The sequence below is a fragment of the Anabrus simplex genome, chromosome 6, assembly GCF_040414725.1.
Source record: "Anabrus simplex isolate iqAnaSimp1 chromosome 6, ASM4041472v1, whole genome shotgun sequence".
In the NCBI taxonomy this organism is placed as follows: Eukaryota; Metazoa; Arthropoda; class Insecta; order Orthoptera; family Tettigoniidae; genus Anabrus; species Anabrus simplex.
In genome coordinates, this window is record NC_090270.1 from 233,619,945 (window position 1) to 233,643,077 (window position 23,133).

The following is a 23,133-nucleotide window of genomic DNA, read 5'->3' on the forward strand; positions in this document are numbered from 1 at the left end:
ATGTGTCAAATCTTCAAATCAAATCAAAATCAAAATCTCTTTATTTGCAAATGAGGTGTCTACCTCGGTGGCAAATGGTACACTAAAATACATTATTGTCAAGCACTAAATTTTAAATTAACAGGAGACGAAGAAAATTTTCCTAGAATACAATATTATACAATTTACGCTAATAATTTTTTCTATTAAACACACACATCATCCTTAATAAATTTATATTGTTTACAAAATTCTACTTATAATATCTTACAAACATAGTCAACTCATATACAGTACGGTATGTGAAATTACTTCTAATAATACTATACAACTGGTATAAGATTAAAATTAACACTGAATTTATTCACATATTTATATTTTACCCATTTTGGAACCTAAGTAGCATAACGACCTGCTGCGTCTTAACCAGAGCCCCTTTTGCCACCACTTTTCAGAGTTCCTGAAGGGCCTTCACAGCTACCGTAGCGGTCCCAGGGCCCTCGAAGTCCCCACTGTACTTCACCCCTACAGGCAGTCCCCTACTTGGGCTGTCCAAACTCCTTAGACCAGGGGATGGAATTAATTTAATCACACACATTTATTATTTACAATATCCTGCACTGGTCGAATGCCCTCTAACATTTAATTTATTATCTCTGTTGTTGTTTATTCTCTTCTTGAATATCTGTACAGATTTTGGAAAAGGATCAAACACTACCCCTGGTAAACTGTTCCACTCCTTCACGCCCTTCCCAATGAAAGAAAATTTACCCCAATCGCTTCTGCTAAAATTCCTTCTAATTTTGTACTTGTGGTCAGTTCTACCAATATAATTATTTTCCAACCGAAGCCTCTCACGGATATCTCCCCATGCTTCTTCTCCTGTATAGGCTCTATATAATCCTATAAGTCTAGTTTTCTCCCTTCTCTTACTTAAAGTTTCCCACCCAAGTTCCTTTAACATTTCTGATACACTACTCTTTCTCCTGAAATCCCCTGTTACAAACCTTGCTGCTTTCCTCTGCACACCATCTAGTTCTTTTATTAGGTATTCTTGGTGAGGATCCCAAACACTGTTTGCATATTCCAATAATGGACGAACCATACTTAAGTAACTTTTTTCTTTTAATTCTTTGTTGCATCCTTTAAGTAGTCTCATTATGACATGTAACGATCTGTATGCTTTCCCAACAATGTCATCAACATGACCCTTCCAGTGCAAATTACTTTCAAATCTCACACCTAAGTATTTGCACTTGCCATCTTTTGGGATAACTACCTCATCCAAAGTATATTCAAATTCAGTTTTAAAGCTCCTGTTTGTAAATGTTGTAACAGTTGATTTGCCTCCATTAATCTTCATATTATTTTCTTCAACCCATTCTTGGATACTGTCAAGGTCCCTTTGTAATTCTGAACAATCCTCAATGTTATTTATTTCCCTATAAACAATTATGTCATCTGCATACAATCTTATTTTCGATGTTATATTGTTCCCTAAATCATTTGCGTATATTAAGAAAAGTAACGGACCGATTATACTACCCTGTGCAATTCCCTTCCAGACTTACTCTTCCTGTGATATATTATTTCCTACTTTGACTTTCTGAACCCTTGAATTTAGAAATGTTCTTATCCAACGTATAACCCTTACATCCAATCCTATTCCCTCCAATTTCTTTAATAATATTCCATGTTCCACTCTATCAAAGGCTTTGGAAAGATCTATGGCTATGCAATCTAACTGGCCTCCTGAATCTAACTGATCTGATATGTCCTGCTGAAATCCCACCAGTTGTGCCTCGCAAGAAAATTTCTTTCTAAATCCATATTGGCTCCTCATGAACCAATTTTTATCATCACATATCCCTCTGATGTACTTTGCTATTAAACTCTCCAGTATTTTACAAACTATACTGGGCAGGCTGATTGGTCTGTAGTTCTCTGGTTTCCTTTTATCACCCTTTCCTTTATAAATTGGTATTATTATAGATTCCTTCCATTCCTTTGGTATCACACTATTATTTATGACATAGTCAAAGATAAATTTTAAATAAGGCACTATATACCACCCCATTGTCTTTAATACCTCCCCAGTAATTTGATCACTTCCTGCTGCTTTTCCTTGCTGAAGCAGTTGGATTTCTCTGAAAATATCTTCATTTGTGAATGAGAAGCTTCTTGTTTCCCTCTGTGTCTCTCCCTCTCTATCTTCTGTTACGGTTTCCAAGTCCTGACAATCTTCTACTGAATCTCGGATTTCCCTACTAAAGAGGTTTGCTTTCTCAGTATCTGTTAAATAGTGTTCACCCCCTTCTCCCACCATTGTAGGAATTTGGATTCCTTTTCCTTTTTGATTCCTAATATATGAATACAGCTTTTTCCATTTCCCTTTGTGGTCATTACCCTCTTGAAGAATGCCATTCATATAATTCTCTTTTGCTTCCTTTTTCACTCTATTCAGTTCCCTCATTAGCTGTTTTCTACTTTCTCTACTCTCCCTACCTTCTTTGATTTTCCTGTTTACTATTCTACATTTTCTTTTTAATTTTCTTATTTCCCTTGTGTAATAAACAGGGTCTGAGGTCATTTTACCCTTCTTAACAGGTACAAATCTCTTCTCTCCTTCCCAAATGATTCCTTTAAATTTAGCCCAAAGTGTATACACATTATTCCCTTCACTTATCCAACAACTGAATTGTGATTTAAGGTAAGTCCCAAATTCATCAACTTTAGTTTTTCTGTATAATTTCTTGTCTTTTGTGACCCTCTTATTAAGCATTTTTGGTACAAGTCCTACATCCATTATTACAGTCTTATGGTCACCTATTCCTTCAATTACCTCAGTTTTATCAACAATTTCCCATGGTTTAACCAAGAATACATCTAGCAAGTTATTGAGACGAGTTGGTTCTTGTACTACTTGTGTAAATCCTCCCTCCCAAATTAACTTATTTGCCAGTTTCTGTTCATGGGCTTCACTTGCAGCTCCATTCCATTCAACTTCAGGCAAGTTTAGATCTCCCCCAATTATTACCGTATCATTATTGTTTTTATGAGTATAATCTATTATTTTCTCAAATATTTCCATGTCTCTTTCCTCTCTTCCAGGCCTATATGTTCCTATAATTCCCACCTCCTTCATATTATCACAAACTAATTTTATCTCTAATATTTCATCCCTTTCATCAGTAAACCATTCATGCGAACAATAAGTTTCCTTCACCAGAATAAATACCCCTCCTCCCTTTTTATCTCCTCGGTCTCTACGATAGACTGTATACCCTTCTGGAAATACTTCTGTATTACCCACCCCTTCTCTCAACCACGATTCCACTCCTATCACCACATCCGTCTCATAAGATTCCATCAATGTACCGAATTTTAATTGTTTATTTACTACACTCTGACAGTTTACCAAGAGCAATCTCAGACCTCCTTCCTCCCTAAAACTTGACTGTTGCAATTGGGTAACGTTTAACTCATGAGTTGAGAACTTCCCTGGAACCCAGATCCTTGTACATAGATCTTGATTTAAGGGTCTGGGTTTTCTGGCAAGTTTCCCTGTATGTGCCAGTTTAGTGGTATGGTTTCTTAAGTACAGATTAGTTTGCAAATCTCTGTTGATAATTGTAGCAATTTGTCTACAGAGAGTTGCTTTTCCATTACCATTTAGATGTAACCCATGTCTAGTGAACATTTGCCTGCCAAGACCTAAACTATCTACTACATAGACATTTCTAAAACTCTTACTTAATCTCTTGATTTTTATATTTACATCATGTACAGCTTTGTTCACACATGAGTCCTCTAAAAGGTCAAACCTGGGTGGCACATTTACTACAATTACTTTTGAGTCAGGTAGTTTAGAAATCTTACCTCTGAGAGTCGTAATTAATTCCTCACCTTCATTTGCAGCAATGTCATTTGTACCACTCACAATCACCACATAATTGTCCTTCTCTAACACAGGATCACAACTTGAAAGGACGTCTTCAGTTTTGGCACCTGGTTTTATTAGTCCTAAAACATCAGTCTCTGGATTCTGCAGCTCATCCTTGATGCCTTCTGCCATACCCCGCCCTTGACTGTCTGCGTAGAGATGAATCTTTGGCGATCTTGACTTTCGGTTGGTTTTCTTCTGTAGCTTACCTCCACTGGATTTAAAATTATTTGGAAAACTTGGTGTGTCTTCTTCTGGAACTTGCTGCAATAACTGAAATCTATTTTGGCACTGCAAAGAGTTTTTTCCCGGTTTTAAGTTGTACGTAGTTTCTCCCATATGTTTAACATTAGGCCTAAAATGGCCACGCGTCACTTCCGTCCACGGCGATCTTTCTTCTTCTCCAATGTCTTCTTTATCTTCCAGTTTCTTTATTCTGTCCTTTAAGCTTTCATTTTCATGTTTCAGAGCGCATAAGTCCTCTTGTAGCACTCCTAAAATCTTAATTATAGTTTCGTAAGTCTCTCTTTCTTGTTGTTCTGCCTCACTCTCAGTTTGTTTACACTCGGGACACAGCCACTCACTTTCTTCAATATCAGTCCTATTTACAATATTTGCACAACGAAAATGGTACCATTCATCACACTTACGACACAGAATCCCATTTTTAACTACTCTTCTGCATTTGCCACATTTTTCACTGCATCTTACACCATTATCTACTACGGATATCACAGACTCACACACAGTAGTCGCCATCTTGAAACACACACACAAAAAAAAAGCATTGTTGTGTGACTCCACACCTACAACGTGCTAGTTTTCAATTCCTGCTTTCTAATTGAGATTGAGAAGCGTAGAAAATTGCTTGTCACAACCTTGAGTTCAGTCATTGTATCTAAAAGAAAACTTGTAACACTGGATCTGTTTGAGAAATTGAAGTTAAAACGAGGTTCTAAAAATAGCCATTCCTGCTGATTAGGCCTAAAACATAGAACGTGCTGTTGATTACGTCATCAAAATGAAAGAATATCAAACTCGACAATGAATTAGGACAACAAAAATTTGTGCGGAAGAGTGAAACTGAGGGACCTAACGCAGCCCTTTACAAATGGTCCATACATCAACTCAACGGTGTGTTTTTATTGTTTAATAATATCACTCAGTAATCCGTCACTTTCACTATTTTGGCACCCCTCTGTGCAAGAAATGGCCGGATTAGTGAGAGTCGAGTGTATCACAATTCGTAGAGATGCGGCCCTGTAGGAATCCCCGTTAGAGACGCACCCAAGCTGCAGAGGGAGACAGTCACATGAACCAGTCTAATTGAAGGTGATGATGTTTATGGTCCCGTTAGTAAACCTCGTGCATGTTGCGGGTGGGACAGACTTACAGCCTTGCCCGTTTATTGATGACTGTACCTAGCCACGAACCCAGGATCTTGACATAACTCTTCTCTCTTTTGTTTTCAGGTGAGTGCTCCATTCCAACCCATGAGTTCCTGACTTCACCTGTCGTGAGTTATGCAGGAATTTTATTTTTCATCTTATGCTTCTACTGACTGTGGTATACCGTCATTTAGGGGTAAGTTGGTGTACTGACTTATAGCGGAGATGAGTGGCACCAGAAGACACCTCAACTACCTACAATGGCCAGTGCCGGGGTGAACAGCTCATGAGGGTAGATCACTGGCCTTCTGAACTCAAGTTGGAGGGTTCGATCCTGGCTCAGTCCAGTGATCTGCTCATCTAGTCTTTTCTTAGATAATATCTAAGCAGATTGAAATTTTATTTATTTATTTATTTATTTATTTATTTATTTATTTATTTATTTATTTATTTATTTATTTATTTATTTATTTATTTATTTATTTATTTATTTATTTATTTATTTATTTATTTATTTATTTATTTATTTATTTATTTATTTATTTATTTAATTGCTGGTTTAAAACAAGGTAGTAAACCCCAATTGCAGTAAACCTAAAAATATTTAAAGTATTTGTAAAATTTCATTGATACAAGTCTTCGATCTTAATAACCAAAAATAAACTCCTTAGTAACTAAATTTTTCATTACCTACAGTAACTTTTTTGGCAGCTTTCAGTGTGATGTTAATTCTTAGTGTTGTGGCAGTGTAGCTGCAAAACATTTTATGAATTTGGATATTGACATGTGGAATTGCAAGTTATTGTCTTTCCTAACAGTTCCATTACAGCTGTAACATAACCTACAGAGTGATGAATGGTTGTGGGCGATTGTCAGAGCTCTTTCAGTCCTGAACGGGCTGCGTTTTCTTGAGTGCAAGCGAGGTATGCGAAAATTAAATTGGGTCAGTAAATGCATATTATCTATTTATTATTTAATGAGTTACAGCCTACAGGTACTTGATATCCGTTATTTTTCTCTGATTTTCATGGCTGGGCATTCCGACATTAGTAGTAAATTTTTGTCTGGCAATATAAACTGTTGCAAGCACTCTTTCGATTAATTTAATATATTTATCGAACGTTGGATTCCATACAATGCTGGCATATTCGCACAAAGGCATTATAGAGTACTATGATGAAGTTCGTCTTCCTGAACAGTCTAGTGCTCTTGATAAATTAGTCAAATCACTTATTCGTCGTGCTATAAATGAGTATATGTCCTCTTGAATTCCAACTTTATCTTCATTTTATGATATTTCCTACTTTCTAAAACTCCACTCAAACTTATTCGTCTACTAAAGTCATTCCAAGCCATCTGTCCGCTGACAACTCGGAACATACCACTTAGTCGAGCAGCTCGTCTCCTTATTTCTAAGTCTTCCCAGCCTAAAGTTTTGCAACATTTCCGCGACACTACTCTTTTGTCGGAAATCATCCAGAACAAATCGTGCCGCTTTCCTTTGGATGTTCTTCAGTTCTTGTATCAAGCAGTCCAGGTGAGAGTCCCATACACCAGAACGATACTACAACCGGTGCGCAATTTGTTCTTCACACTCGGTCGGGTAATATTTGGAAATTAATGTAGGCTGCAGTATCAGAAAATATTTTATTTATTTATTTATTTATTTATTTATTTATTTATTTATTTATTTATTTATTTATTTATTTATTTATTTATTTATTTATTTATTTATTTATTTATTTATTTATTTATTTATTTATTTATATTGTTGATTAATTAAAGATAGTTGACTTTGAAACAGATAATTTTTAAGTCTAGTAGTGAGTTAAGGAAGAATTTTTTTTACGTGAAATTGTAGGAAAGAAAAGAGGCAAGGAACACTTTACTTACGTTATGAAGGAAGAGATTTAATAATTTAATTGTAGTAGTAAATTTAAGACGTTATTAGGATTACAACGCTCTTCCCAGGACAGCTTGCTCGATGTATTTATGACCAACACAGCTTGAACTGTGTCAGCGATATGTGATGAACCCGAATGGTCATGAATCCCAGTGTTCCTTGAGAATTTGTAATGGACATTTACCGCAAGATTTCACAAACTTATTTATTTAAGAATTTGTATACCTGAATTTAATGATAAAGTGAACTTTCAAGAATTTCATGTTCGAGGGAATTTGAAGAATTTCGAAATATTGAAATATTTAGTAACGGTTAAATTTAGTAAATGGCAGTGTAGTTTTTTAGCACCTTTCGAAGGCACCACCTCCCTATTCGAGAAATGATCACAAATTTCACACTGATATGCCAGGGCTGACTTGATTTGAGCCATTAAGCCTCTGAGAATTCAGTCCTATATTATTTATTTATTTATTTATGTATTTATTTATTTATTTATTTATTTATTTATTTATTTATTTATTTATTTATTTATTTATTTATTTATTTATTTATTTATTTATTTATTTATTTATTTATTTATTTATTTATTTATTTATATTGTTGACTAATTAAAGATTCATGCATTTAACTGTCAGAAAATGAATTTTGAAATTTCAAGTTCGCGGACTCTAATTTTTTTAGGTGATGCGTGCAAGTCTTACAGCGTCCGCACTCCATAGTAATACTAGGGAGTGCGAAGGCCGCTGTATTCGTAATTTCATGTCACTATATTTTAGCTTTCCGAGTCCATTTTAGTTTTTGGTGATGTACATAGAAAGTTTACATTCAGAACATTTGTTGTATGTACAGGTATAATCTCTAATAAGATTTTCAATAATTTGTGTGACGTCATAGTTACTTATTGGATGACCCTCGTAGATAACGAATTTTTCGATTTTTCCAATATTAATAGGCGATTGTTGTTTCTGTCCATGTGTCATCTGGTCGTTCGTTTATATATCGTGAATCTTACTTTCCACAGAGCACGACTCCACTTCTGGACTCGATATGCGAGTGTGCCGTTTGTGAGGGGGAAAAGTTTCAAACCTGGCGCGAAGTAAACCATCTTTGATTGATTACGCAGCGAGGTGCTAGCCGTGGTTATTGTTTTAACGGGAGGCATTTGTTACTATTTGCTTTACGTCGTACCGACACAGGTATGGCGACGATGGGATAGCAAAGGCATAGGAATGGAAAAGAAGCGGTCATGGCCTTAATTGAGGTACAGCCCCAGCATTTACCTGGTGTGAAAATGGGAAACCACGGAAAACCATCTTCAGAGCTGCCGACAGTGGGATTCGAACCCACTATCTCCCGGATGCAAGCTCACAGTTGCGCGCCCCTAACTCGCCCGGTGAAGATAGGTATAATAGGCAACTAACAGGTCTCGCTCGTCGGTAAGTTACATTTCGTATACTTCGGTACTATTTGTGACTTTATCCCCTGATCCGACACTTGACTGAAACCACATTAAGATTAATAAATTTATCATTGTATTGTCCGTCTCCATGGCTAAATGGTTAGCGTGCTGGCCTTTGGTCAGAGGGGACCCGGGTTCGATTCCCGGCAGGGTCTGGAATTTTAACCATCGTTGGTTAATTTCTCTGGCATGAGGACTGGGTGTATGTGTCGTCTTCATCATCATGTCATCTTCATCTTGACGCGCAGGTCGCCCACGGACGTAAAATCGAAAGACCTGCACCTGGCGAGCCGAACATGTCTTCGGACACTCCCGGCACTTAAAGCCATACGCCATTTCATTTCAACTAATTCATTCATTCATTCATTCATCGATACGGATGGGCCACATTTACACAATCTACATATCCTTCTGTCACGCAGACTTACGCCCTCCTCTTTGCACTTTCAGCAAAGATCTTTAATTTTTGGTTTCTCCTTTGTCGCTCTTCCGCCGAGATGTTCCGTGGCTTGGCGAGTGGCTTTTCGGGTAAATCCCTCACTCCCGCAACTTTTTCCTAAATGTTGTTCTGTCTTCCTTGACACCTTCTTTTGCTAGGCCGGGCTGAGGTGCTGGTCTTCTGACCTCAACTTAGCAGGTTCTATTCTGGCTTAGTTCGGTAGTATTTGAAGGTGCTCACATACGTCATTCTCGTGTCGGTGGATTTACTGGAACGTAAAAGAACTCCCGCGGAACAAGTCTCAAAAATGGAAAAGTAGTTAGTGAGACGTAAAGCCAATAACATTAACATTACTGGCTCCTGCTTCGTCCTTGTGCAGCCACGCAGGCTGTTTTTCCCCATGTTTCTTGCACTTTTTCTTCTTCTCCTTGTCAGATCCGTGATATAGGAGTGTCGTGTCTAACCCCTTAACCACAGGCACCAGTTCGTTCAAAGATTTTAGTCGAGGACTAAGGGCTGTAACGGGGATAATTCAGGCTCGCGAGATCAATATCAGAGAGTCATTAATTAAAGGCAAGTTACACTACTGACTGTCCTTACTCTGACCACGTGACTCTTCATGCTTCCTTGTTGCTTAACAGCAGTCATCTCTGTAGCGATGCTTAGTTTGTTTTTACCATTGTAATCACCAAGATTTGCTTGCGAACTATGCTGTTTCCCAGTCCTGCCGTTAAGGTGGAGTAAGAGAGCGAATTTGAGGAGTGTACTGAGTCACAAACAAATATAGGCCTTCAACAAAGTTATACTACGGTCCCAGGAATGTTTATTTGAAGTAAGTAATTAGATTGTATGGATTAATCGCCATACATTTTGAATACTGTTTACCTTTGTATGTATTCTGGGTAAGTGTAGAATGCGGCTGTCAGAACTGTGAGGGTAGTGCATGTCGCTATTCATGAGAATGCCAGCAGGCCGTGGATTCCAAAATGGTCCGATATGGCGGACGGGGGAAGGATTCCATGGCTGCACGCTCTGCATAGACAATGGGCATATTAAATACAGCTCGTCTTGAGTTGGGCATAACGAATTCCAGACTGGTTGTCGTACAATTCCTGTCAAAATTTCAGCTCTCTGCGTGGCAAGTTCTAATGTAGATATGATCAGGAATGTGCAATAGCATTGAATGTGTTAAAGCAATCACGCCAACGAATTTTAATTATTTTTTAAGTAAGCGATAAATTTGTTCCACAGAAATTTTGGAACGGAGATAAATGGGATAGAATACATACTGTTTTTTACGTCTGTTATTTCTTCAAGAAATCACTTCGTACGGCAGCGGTATTATCTGGCGTAGGAGCGGTTCGCGATCTCCCTGCAGATACCTTTCTAAGAGTTCGAACCATTTCTCTGAAAAATACGAACATGTGTGTTATTTACATGTGTTAATAATAATAATAATAATAAAATATATTAATAATAATAATAATAATAATAATAATAATAATAATAATAATAATAATAATAATAATAATAATAATAATAAACCAAACCCCATGGCACAACAGCCCCGAAGAGCCTTGGTCTACCAAGAGACCATTGCTCAGCCCGAAAACCTGCAGATTACGGGGTGTCGTGAGTTCAGCACGACGAATCCTCTCGGCCGTTTTTCTTGGTTTTCTAGACCAGGGTCACTATCTCACCGTCAGAAAGCTCCTCAGTTGTAATCACGTAGGCTGTGTGGACCTCGAACCAGCCCTCAGAACCAGGTAAAAATCCCTGACCTTGCCGGGAATCGAACCCAGGACCTCTGGGTAAGATGCAGGCACACTACCCCTACACCGCGGGGCCGTCTAATAATAATAATAATAATAACAATAATAATAATAATAATAATAATAATAATAATAATTTCGTGTGGCTATTTCTAACCCGGTGCAGCCCTTGTAATGCAGACCCTCCAGCTAGGGTGGGCGGCATCTGCCGCGTATGGGAACTGCGTGTTTTTTGTAGTGGAAGAAGTGTTGTGTGTGTGTTGCAGAAACATCCGGTCCCCGACCCAGGGGAAGATAAACATTTAAAGTTTAAAATCTCCGACCCGGCTGGGAATCGAAGCTGAGGTCCTCTGACCCGGAGGCAACTACGCTGACCATACAGCCAATGATCCAGACATTACATGTACTGGCGGAACACGACCCTGTCGTTCCATATTGAAATGATACCTAAATTCTCTACGCACTTCTTCCACAGTGCAATTCGTGCAATACGCTTTAATCGGAAATATATGCAGCACGACACTCAACTGCGCCATGGCAGTTAACTGACAAAATTCTTCAATCAGTGTTTTATACAATATGTCATTCGGCATTACAAACTTGCCACAACACGTTTGAAACTATTTCCTCTTTGAGCCACGTTGCACATGATACCTGCTAGTTCAATCACCACTGAGCTCCACATAGGATTGTCGCCCAGGTGGCAGATTCCCTTTCAGTTATTTGCTTTTTATCCTACCTTATTTATCTTTTCTGAAATGATTTCAAAGAAGTTGGAAATTTATCGAACATTTCTTCTTCTTCTCTTTCTTAATCTGTTTACCCTTCAGGGCTGGTTTTCCCTCGGACTCAGCGAGTGATCCCACCTCTACTGCCCCAAGGGCAGTGTCCTGGAGCGTCAGACATCGGGTCGGGGGAAACAACTGGGGAGGAGGACCAGTACCTCGCCCAGGTTGCCTCACCTGCTATGTTGAACACGGGCCTTGTGAGGGGGGAGGGGGATGGGAAGATTGGAAGGGATAGACAAAGAAGAGGGAAGGAAGCGGCCGTGGCCTGAAGTTAGGTACCATCCCGGCATTTACCTGGAGGAGAAGTGGGAAATCACGGAAAACCACTTCCAGGATGGCTGAGGTGGGAATCGAACCCACCTCTACTCAGTTGACCTCCCGAGGCTGAGTGGACCCCGTTCCAGTCCTCGTACCACTGTTCAAATTTCGTGGCAGAGCCGGGAATCGAATCTGGGCCTTTCGGGGGGGGGGGGTGGCAGCTAATCACACTAACCACAGATGGCGACGTAAAACAAATTGTATGCGAAATACACAATTCAAAAAAATTAGGGAAACATGTTTTGTAACATCTGGTATGTGAACTTTAATTTGGCAGATAGGGTTCCAATAGTCGTACAGCATACCTTGAAACCTTAGCTACTCAGGGTATGTCAAATCGAAGTTAAACTCCATTTGTAGGCGTAGCCATGAATTACTGTCAGGTGACCCCTCAAAACAAAGTGAATAGCGGCGCGTCCGTGTGAGGTACACAGACTGCTGCGGTCATTTGAGCACGTTGTACGTAAACCAGCACATCCCATGAGACATCTTAATGAGGTTCAAGTCGCAAGGGCCGTCACTTTGATCCAGGAAGTATGGACTTTTCGTCGTGTTGCTGTGGATGTCTCTCCGTCAGTATTCGACGCTTGTGAAATCTCTACAATGAGACAGGCCACTTCACAAGGAGGGTTGGACAAGGTCGTGGACGCATGACAACCCTACAGGATGACCGATATCTGACCATATGGGCGTTGCGGCGTCGTTCAGCAGGTGCCAAAGAGCTGCAACAAGACCTCACGAGGGTCACTGGAGTCACGGTGTCTGACCAGACAGTAAGGAACACGTTAACAGAAATGTCCTTACGACCCCAGACGTCCTGTTTGAGTGCCCCGTTTAACACAGCAACATCGCGTAGCTCGCCTTCTGTTTGCCCGTACCCACGTCAACTGGCAATTTCGCCAATGCAGACCTGTGTTGTTCACAGATGAGTCCAGATTTCCCCTGACACAGCGTGATAGACGTCAACATATATGGAGACGCCGTGGTGAGCAGTACATGCCAAATGTTGTCCAGGAAGACGACGGGAACGGACAAGGTTGTATGATGGTGTGGCGTGGCATCAGTATTGATGGGCGTACGAATCTTGCCATCGTCCGTCCGTGGTAATCTTACTGCTGCTGAAGTCACTCGCTATAGCAGGGTCAGCCAACTGGCTGGTGTGTGGTGTAAGAGGGCCCGTGTGACGTCGGAGAGCACGTGTGACGTATGAGCGCAGAAGGTGGGGAGACGCTGTCGTAGAGTGAGACGAAGAGACAGCTTCGCTTTGTAGTAAACACGTGCAGTGTCATACGTAGTGGTGGTAGTGGTACAGTAAGTATGGATGAACCGGGCACATCACGGTGAGACAAGCTACCTACCCCTCCGATCTTTTTATCTTTATGGGAATATCTATATTTATTTGTTGAAAATGATAGCAGTGCTACAGCTAAATGTTTTGTTTGTATATGTAGAAATAAAGTTGCTTTATAACTCTTATGCTACTTCATAACAAAGTTACGTTACAATAAAATAGTTAGAGAGAAATATGTACTATACATACCGCATTGTACCAAGATCCCACACCGCTGGCTGCGCAGAAGCGTGTGACTGGGGAAGACATGTCCATGAGCGTACCGCCATGTTGCGGGCGCTCCTCAGCTTGACGCGGAGATCGTATGGAATTCATGCTTTAACTTACATTTCGCACACATGAAAACATTCGCCTTGTAAAATTAATGACTGCCTACACCGACTACCGACTACCGTGTACACACGCAATAAATATGCATAATATCAAGACTGTGGTAATATTAAAATATACCTCTGCATAAAAACTGAACAATCTACACACATCCTTTGGATAGCCTATATGTGGCGTACCTAAAGAAAGAAACCTTTAGCAGGCTGAATAAGAAGACTGAAAAATACACTACTATAAAACACTAGTGGTACCTCGAAAATGATCATGTCGCTCACTTTAATATAAGGGTCATGTTTGTAACTGATGTGTTTGAACATTGTACGTATGACAAGAAGGCCAGACTCAAAGGACGAGAATCACGTGGCAATCTGACTCTTGAGAAACCTAGGATCAACAGTTATTTAGCTTTATTGAAAATATGAGGACATGTTCAAAAAGCGGTCTACAACGTAAGTATGATTGCATGTCATGAGATAAAAATTACCTGTCTCTCAGCAGACTGGAGAACACATAAATTAAATATTTACAAACTCCTGTACCGATAACAATAATCTTCAATATCAACAAAAAAGCAATCCTGTGAAACAAAATCTTTCTATGAAAGGTACATAGCTTATTATTCCTCTCAGATAAATCATTACAGCATATTTTACTCAATTACCTGAACAATAAAAAGTACACGACTGCAGAAATCTTTCTAAAACCATCAGATAAATGTTTTATCATTTTCTGAATATGAAATGCCGGCTCTGCGGTGTAGGGGTAGCGTGTCTACTTCTTACCCGGAGGCTCCGGGTTCAATGCCCAGCCAGGTCAGAGATTTGTACCTGGATCTAAGTGCTGGTTTGAGGTCCACTCAGCATACGTGATTACAATTGCGGAGCCATCTGACGGTGACATAACGGCCGAGAGGATTCGCCGTGCTGACCACATGACACCTCGTAATCTGCAAGCCTTCAAGCTGAGCAGCGGTCGCTTGGTAGGCCATGACCTTTCGGGCCTGTTGTGCCATGGGGTTTGGTTTGGATATGAAAAAAATGTAATTGGTTGAGTAGAAGTTAATTATCATGTTTGTGTGACTTGGATTTAGGTCAATGTTGCCTGACATTCGTTACAGTGGTGCTAGTCTTCTATTGTGAATTTCTTAAAATGAAATCAATGTCTAGGGTTAGTTTGAGTTTCTCTGCGTGGTTTAGGCTTAAGTTTTATTTTCTACAATTTGCTTTACGTCGCACCGGTACAGATAGGTCTTATGGTAACGATGGGATAGGAAAGGCCTAGCAATGGGAAGGAGGAGGCCGTGGGCTTAATTAAAAGTACAGCCCCAGCATTTGCCTGGTGTGAAAACGGGAAACCACGGAAAACCACCTTCAGGACTGCCGACAGTGGGGTTCGAACCCACTATATCCCGCATGCAAGCTCACAGCTGCGCGGTCCTAACCGCACGGCGAACTCGCCCGGTTGGGCTTAAGTAAGAAAGTTATCATTTAAGATGTAAAATCCTCCTAATAATATTATCTTCTTAAATATTACTGCTTTTATAACTCATTCTGAATTAATATTATCTGAGCACATAAAAATTGAAAGTGCGTTCTAATTTTTCTCTAATATGAGCACCATGATTTACACCACACACAAAATAAAATGAAATTGAAATTAAAGCACTTGCAAACAAAAAAGATTAATGTCATAGTGAAAAGTTAATTTGATTAGCTTTTTCTAATGCAGATTGTCAAGATTGTAATGAGCTTTGTTTAAACTTTATATTGTCATATTTTTTCCGGAATAGCGTATTAACAATTGTATTATTTTATTATAAAGCAAGTGGGAAAAATTGGAGAAATTAAGACGTACGAACTAAAAAATCATTTTTCAGATAATTGATAATTTGAAGCAATACCTTACCCTAATATTAGAAGGTTTTATCAAGTTGTATCAATCATATCTTTCGGATTCTAGGCCCAGGTTTATAAAATTTATAATACCGCTACACAGTTTGTATGAAAAATATGTAGTCTTTTTCAGAACAGCTTTTTAGTTCTAAACAATTATCCCCAATGAATTGGAAAAAGGAAAACAACAAAAAGAAGCCTAAATATTCTATATTTCATGCCAATACGTTCTCTGAATCAACCACCCTATAACCTGTTTAGTTCTCGATTATGGTAAATGAAACTTATTTTTTTAACAGTTCAATTTCTACTCACATGTGAAAAGAAATGCCAGATCCCTTCTGATAGCAGTCTGTACAAATGAAGGCTGCACACGAATTCACCCTCGTTAATATCTTTCCATTCCACAGGTAATGCCTAACTTTAGGCCTAATACTGCCGATCAATTTAACTAACGTAATGTATCAGCTCCCACATTCCTTGAAAATATTTGACAATATATTATCACTCCGTCACATATAAAACCAAACCAGACACACTAACAGGCATGATTCAAATCGAAAACATGCAAGGGTCTGTAAACATCACCACGTCCTAGCCATGCATTCGAAGCTGAAGCGCCCGCAACATGGCGATGCGCGAAAGTGTTCAATATTCCGCTTAGCATCAGCGCGCTCTGTGAGTCTAGATAAGTAATATTAAAGTCTTTGCATTGTACCTGCAGCACTTGGGCCCTCTACGAATGACGTTGTGTTTCCCCTCGCCCCTCCAGCCTTCACTTCTCAGTTACAGTACTAAGTACTTCGTTTCGCTGCCCGAGCAGAGTGTGTGACGTATTACCTGACATCACATGTACACGCAGTTGGCTGACCCTGCGCTATAGTGACCATCCCAAGGCCCATTGTACAAGGTTTGCGAGACATACAAATCCTTTCACCGGGCGAGTTGGCCGTGCGTTTGGGGGCACGCGGCTGTGAGCTTGCATCCTGGAGATAGCGGGTTCGAATCCCACTGTCGGAAGCCCTGAAGATGGTTTGCCGAGGTTTCCCATTTTCACACCAGGCAAATGGTGGGGATGCAACTCAATTAAGTCTACGGCTGCTTCCCTCCAACTCCTAGGCCTTTCCTATCCCACCGTTGCCATAAGACCTATCTGTGACGGTGCGACGTAAATCCACTGGCAGAAAAAGAAATCTTTCATCCTCATGAGTCATGACACTTTCCACATTCTTCATACAGTACCGTACCTCTTATAGTCAGAACTAAGAGTGGAAATATCTCATATCTCCTTGTAACGCAAATCCGTCTCCTTAACTAAATGATCAGCGTCGAAGCCTTCGGTTCAGAAGGTCCCGGGATCGATTCCCGCGAAGGTCGGATATTTTACCCGCGTCTAGTTAATTCCCGTGATCGGACACTGGATGTTGGTGTTTGTCCCAGTACACGCCTCGTCGCATCAGAAACACGAAAGAGAGACTATGTCCTTTCACATCCGACCGTAAAACACCCCACCACCGCGTCCTGTAACGAAACAATTACCACCACACCACCTTCTTTATGAAAAGAAAAAAGAAATCGGCCGTAACAAGAGAAGTAGAACGTTTTAAGCGCACGTTACTGTACGAACTACGAACATACTCTGAGCAAATGGGTTCGAATCTAATCGTCAATCTGTCTTCAGGCAATAACGTATTTTATCTGTAAAAAGCATGGCTTGAAATGACATTAATAGACGATCAAGCTTCATTGGTTGGAAGAATCATATTGTGAAGACATAGTTTGAATTCAAGTGGAAAATTGGGGATAATACTATTTTATAGAAAGAGGAATTATGGACTGGAATAATTTATCAAGGGAGATGTTTGATACATTTCCCACTACTTTGAGAAAATTTAAGAAAAGACCAGGAAAGCAAGCGATAGGGAATCTGTCACTTGTATGACAGATCTAAATGCAGATGGTTGATTGATTGATTGATTGATTGATTGATTGTGCCCCAGCTATTATAACACGCAGGAGAATTTATAGTCTAATGTGAGCAGGACGTGCCACACTAGCGGGTGAAGTTGGGACGGCGAACGTATCTCCAGGCGGCAGCGTCTGGTCTCAAAACTTGGTCCGCCCTAGAGTAGAGCGCAGCCCGGAAGGCGGTTTCGTTGCGCAGAGAGAGACAGGAGTATGAGATGCGGTGATGCCAATGTGGCTACTCATAACAGCATGTATGTGTAAACATTTTTTCATCCAGTTATATCTTGAATTCCAAAGCGATGACCTATATTGTTTGTGGGCTTAAACGTTTTCTAAATGTCCAAATTAATTTTTAACATCAAACCCCGCGAAAGTGTTGAGGAAAATTTTCGAGATATTAAGGAAGGTAAATGGACGGTCCAGTTTCAATGCCGTAGGATATTCGCCGGTTTTATACATATCAAATATTGTTGTATGCAGAACATTTTTATTGAAATCATCGAGGACCGTCACTGGCTCCTTCCTCTAAGGGTTCTTCTCTGGCGACCTGAACACCGCACTATTTTTATTTTCGAAGCTTGTTTTATCCTCTGTACTGTTTGCAGGCCGATACCACACGCGAGTGCTGTCTTCTTTTGAAGCGTGGCAACATGGCGTTCCTCACATTCTCCGCCTATGAACGCCTGCTGCTGCATGCTTTACCAAATACTATTTCCCTCGCCTGTCGACGGAATACTTGTCTTTTTGCTCTTCCTGGATCTATCGTACACGCGCAAATAGTTCCCTAAATTCGTTGATTATGATATTTACAAATAAAACTCGAAACATTCACTCGTGACCCGCACAAACAGGCACCTCTTACTGAAATGATTCTATTGGCTCAGCGGAAATTACGTCATACTACAAAGCGCGCGAATGTTACTGCGCAACCCTCTTCAAACCGCCTTCCGGGCTGCGTTCTACTCTAGTGATAATGATGGTTGTCAGTTAGTTTCTTTCCTCTTGACACAAGGAGCGCGTTTAAAATGCAAGTCAGCGCTGTCAAGAGCATGGTTGTCATGCTTTACAGCCCCCACATTATTGCATGAAGCTAAGTGAAAAGTAATACACTTCACAAATATTAATTAATGGAGCAAATATTACAGAACTTTGAAACAGCGAATAACCGTGCTAATTGTCTGAACTGAAGAAAGAGACTGTCATCGATTGTGATAAGAGGTGTATTGGCAACAGAGCTGTGAGGATTTCCGTTGGGGAATGAGAACTTCCATTTTATAAAGCCCACTACCGTCGTATCTTATATCACCTCCTGCTGGGCAGGCGAGGGGCCAGGAAATCAAACGTATGCCGTTTTCTTTGCTGCCAGCTGAGGATCGGTTGCCCGTCCCAACTATACACGCAGATGGTCTGTGAAGCTGATGGATTTTGAGTCATGAGAGAGAGAGAGACCACTGGACAGACCAAAGAAAACGTGAAGTGATGGACTTCTTAAAAATCTGAGAAAGATCGGCAATAGGAACCGTGGCAGATTCCCTGTACACAGTCCACTGGGCCTGATGACCTGCAGTAAAGTAAAGAAGGACACTGTAGGCACCGTAGTGATATAGGTCAATGGAGTTTACACATGTATACGTAAATTGTGTTACTATTTGGTTCGAATGGTACCGAGCGAATTGGCTTTCATTCGGGAGAAAAGTCCGTTCGAACCCCATTGTCGGCAACCCTGGAGATTGTTTTAAGAGGTTTCCAATTTTTACACCATCCAACTAATTAAGTCTACAGTCACTTCCTTCTCATTCCTAGCACTGTCCTGTCCCATCGTTGCCATAAGACCTGTTTGAGTCAATCCGATGCAAAATCGGATGGAGTCATAGAAAAAAAGAAAATGTCAAGGTGTGGAAGCCGAGGAGAACATTGTACTCTTTGTTAATACATGTAGATACATTTTGTTCGTTCCCTGAAGGATAGACTCCGAAACTTGATAATATTATTTGTAATGAATTCTAGTCGACATCTCTGTGTCTCAGTTTTCAGCTAGTAGAAATGTTCTTGGTTTGTCTTGGTTTCCCAGTATACTGTACATTGTAGCTAGTGAAAGTCTCGCCAGTGTTAGGAAGTGGCTGATCCGCTGTACCTGAGTCTAATTGATTTAGGCAGAAGTTAGTGAGAGCCTCAGGAAGTAATTTGTCAGGTGTAGCAGTGTGATACAGAGTCAGCGCCTGTCTTGTATTCACTGTCTGGCTGATGACCGGAGAGTGCAAGAAGTACAATATGCCTGTAGAGGATGTAAAGATACAGATGCAGTCGGCTTTGGGGTTATCATAAATATGTGGAAAGTAGGAAGTTATTAAGTGATCACAATTCATCGGGCGTAAGGAAATGATGTCACTGGCAGTCAGTAATCATAACCTTCGAGCGTAAGATAAATATCACTAGAAATCTGTAATCTCAACCCCCGAACTTAGGAGAATATCATCAGAAACCAGAGATCTCAACCTTCCAGAGCTAGAGAAACATCACCAGAAACCTGTCCGGCTCCATGGCTAAATGGTTAGCGTGCTGGCCTTTGGTCCAGAGGGTCCCGGGTTCAATTCCCGGCCGGGTCAGAGATTTTAAACTTAAACGGTTAATTTCCTTGGCTCAGGGACTGGGTGTTCTTGCTGTCTCCAGCATCCCTGTAACTCATACACCACACATAACACTATCCTGCACCACAATAACACGCAGTTACCTACACATAGCAGATGCCGCCCACCTTCATCGGAGGGTCTGTCTTACAGTACAAGGGCTGCACACAGCTAGAAATAGCCACAGGAAATTAAAATTAAAACCAGAAACCTGTGAGCTCAGTCTTTGAACGTTAGGGAAATACCACTAGAAACCAGTAATCTCAAACTTCGAACGTTAGGGGAAATTCCATTACAAAGCAATAATCTCCGTGTCGTCTCAAAACTCACGAATCTCAAAACTCACGAATTCCAGGAAGAGGATTAGTAAGAACAGGTTTCTCTACCTGGGCCAGTCTCAAAACTCACGAGCAGGGCCAGTCCTTCTTTGAATGGATAAATGTCCACCTTGTTAGTGAAGGGATAATGGAATACTTTTAATAATCGAATGAATAAAATCAATTTAAATAATCGAATGAGTTTCAAATATCATTCAGTTATATCGCACAGAATAATCGGATGCGTCATGAATAATTTGTTTCTGTTTTAGTGTGTCGGGTGGACAATCTATTGATATAAGCGAATAGATGAACTCTTACGAAAAATAGAAATACGCTTTTTTCCAAATGAATCTCCAAGTGTTGAAACTAAATGTCATGATCTTTAATATCTCTAAATAAAATTCCTTATTCAAGTAAATGCTGCCGTCTGTCGGCATAATGGAACTAAACCCCAGTACTACCAACAGACAGTTTCTTTTAACTAGCAGCGGGCAATATAGCTACTTGAATTTTATGTCGTCCGGCTGCATGCATTAATTGTTAGCATGCTGGCCTTTGGTCCAAGGGGTCCAGGGGGTCCAGGGGGTCCCGGATTCGGTTTCTGGTCGGGTGTGAGATTTTAACTTTCATTAGTTAATGCCTATGGCTCGGGGACTGGGTGATCGTGCCGTCTTTATCTTAGGTAGGGCCTTATCCTCACATACGTACAGGTTGCCTATACGGCGTCATCTCTAAAGACCTGCGCCAGACCTTTGCGGAGGACACACGTCATTATTATAAATTTATGTGAAAGGTAAAAAGTGCACTATATTTCTTTAAGACTAGCATAGCAAGCAAAGTCATCTCCGTACAGGCCATTAAGGCCCCTGGAGGGGTGGAAGGTAAAGGCTTCCACTATCCGTAAGCTCGGCACTTGATGGGGTAGAGTGATTAGCTCTACGCCCGGCCGCCTTTGCCCCCAGGAATTAACCTGGTACTCATTTTTGGTGTAGGCTGAGAGACCCTCAGGGCCATGTGTACCTCCGGAAGCGAAAATATCGTTTCTTAAATTTGTCGACTTCCTGACGGGGATTCGACCCCACGTCCTTCCGGGTGAACCGAGAACGACTTTACCGCCTCGGCCAGCCGATCCCACGGGAATTCAGCCAACGGCACGTGGTGTTCCCAAGCGGTCACCCATCCAAGTACTGACCACGCCCAATTGCTTAACTGCGGTGATCGGACGAGAACCGGTGTATTCAACATGGTATGGCCGTTGGCTCTTTAAGACAACAGCAAAATATTTTAATAATAATAATACACCTCGGTCTCTTTCATTCACCACCCATTATTTTTCCCCTGTGGGTTAGGGTGGCAGTATCCCCTGCTTGTCGTAAGGGAAGCGTGAGTCCCTTGTGCGGTCATGGAAAGCACCTGGTGTCGAGTCATGAATTTTGAGACTCATTAGGATTTTTACTTTAGCTACCAGTTTGTAGTCGTGAGTTTTGATACTATTTGTAATTAATTTTAGCCCGTGAGTTTTGAGACTTAAACATAATCTCAGCCTTCCAACGTTAGGGAAATATCATTAGAAACCTGTAATCTCAATCTTCGATCGTGAGGGAACTACCACCAGAAACCTGTAATCTCAATTCTTCAACGTCAGGGAGATACCACCAGAAATCAGTGTTCTTACCCTTCGAATGAAAGGGGAAATACCACTAGAAACCAGTAATCTCAACCTTCGAACGTTAAGAAAATACCACTGGAAGCTAATAATCTCAATCTTGGAAGGATAGGGAGATAACCACTAGAAACCAATAATCGCAATTTTCGAACGTTAGGGAAATACCATCACAAACTAGTAATCACAGTCTTCGAACGTAAAGGAATTATCACCAGAAACCGGTGATCTCAACCTTCCAACATAAGGCAGATATCAGCAGAAACCTGTAATCTCAACCTTCGAATGAAAGGGGAAATGCCACTAGAAACCAGTAATCTCAACCTTCGAACGTTAGGAAAATACCAATATAAACCAGTGATCTTAACCTTCCAATGTGAGACAGAAACCGTAGGCTTAATCTCAACCTTCGAATGTAAGGCAAATATCAGTAGAAACCAGTGATCTTAATCTTCGAACGTTAGGGAAATACCACTACAAACCAGTGATCTTAACCTTCCATCATAAGGCAGATATCACCAGAAATCTGTAATCTCAACCTTCGAATGAAAGGAGAAATACCACTACAAACCAGTGATCTTAACCTTCCAATGTAAGGCAAATATCACCAGAAACCGTAGGCCTAATCTCAACTTTCGAATATAAGGCAAATATCAATAGAAACCAGTGATCTCAATCTTCGAACGTAAGAGAAATATCACCAGAAACTGGTGATCACGACCTTTGAACGCCAGGAAAATGTGATTGGGGCTCAGTTTTCATAAACCTCGTTCGACTCCTGCTGACTGGTCAGCGTGGTAATCTTCAGTCATCGGGATCACGGATTCGATCCACTGCGAGTCCAGTGATTTCAATTCTTTGCTCGAGGACTTGATGTTTGTGCTGTAATCAATATTCCTGCGACTCACGTACCACATGCATCACTACCATGCAATTTTCCACCCTATCAAGGGCTGCACCAGGCTACCAAGAGCCACACGAAATGGTTATTTC

General features: G+C 40.6%; 1 non-coding gene across 1 annotated transcript; it reads right to left on the reverse strand.

Moving 5' to 3' along the window:
- Positions 1-21,620: 21,620 nt before the first annotated feature.
- On the reverse strand, positions 21,621-21,737 carry LOC136876628 (5S ribosomal RNA). The gene has a single exon (XR_010860657.1). It is a non-coding gene; the product is annotated as a 5S ribosomal RNA (ribosomal RNA).
- Positions 21,738-23,133: the final 1,396 nt, after the last annotated feature.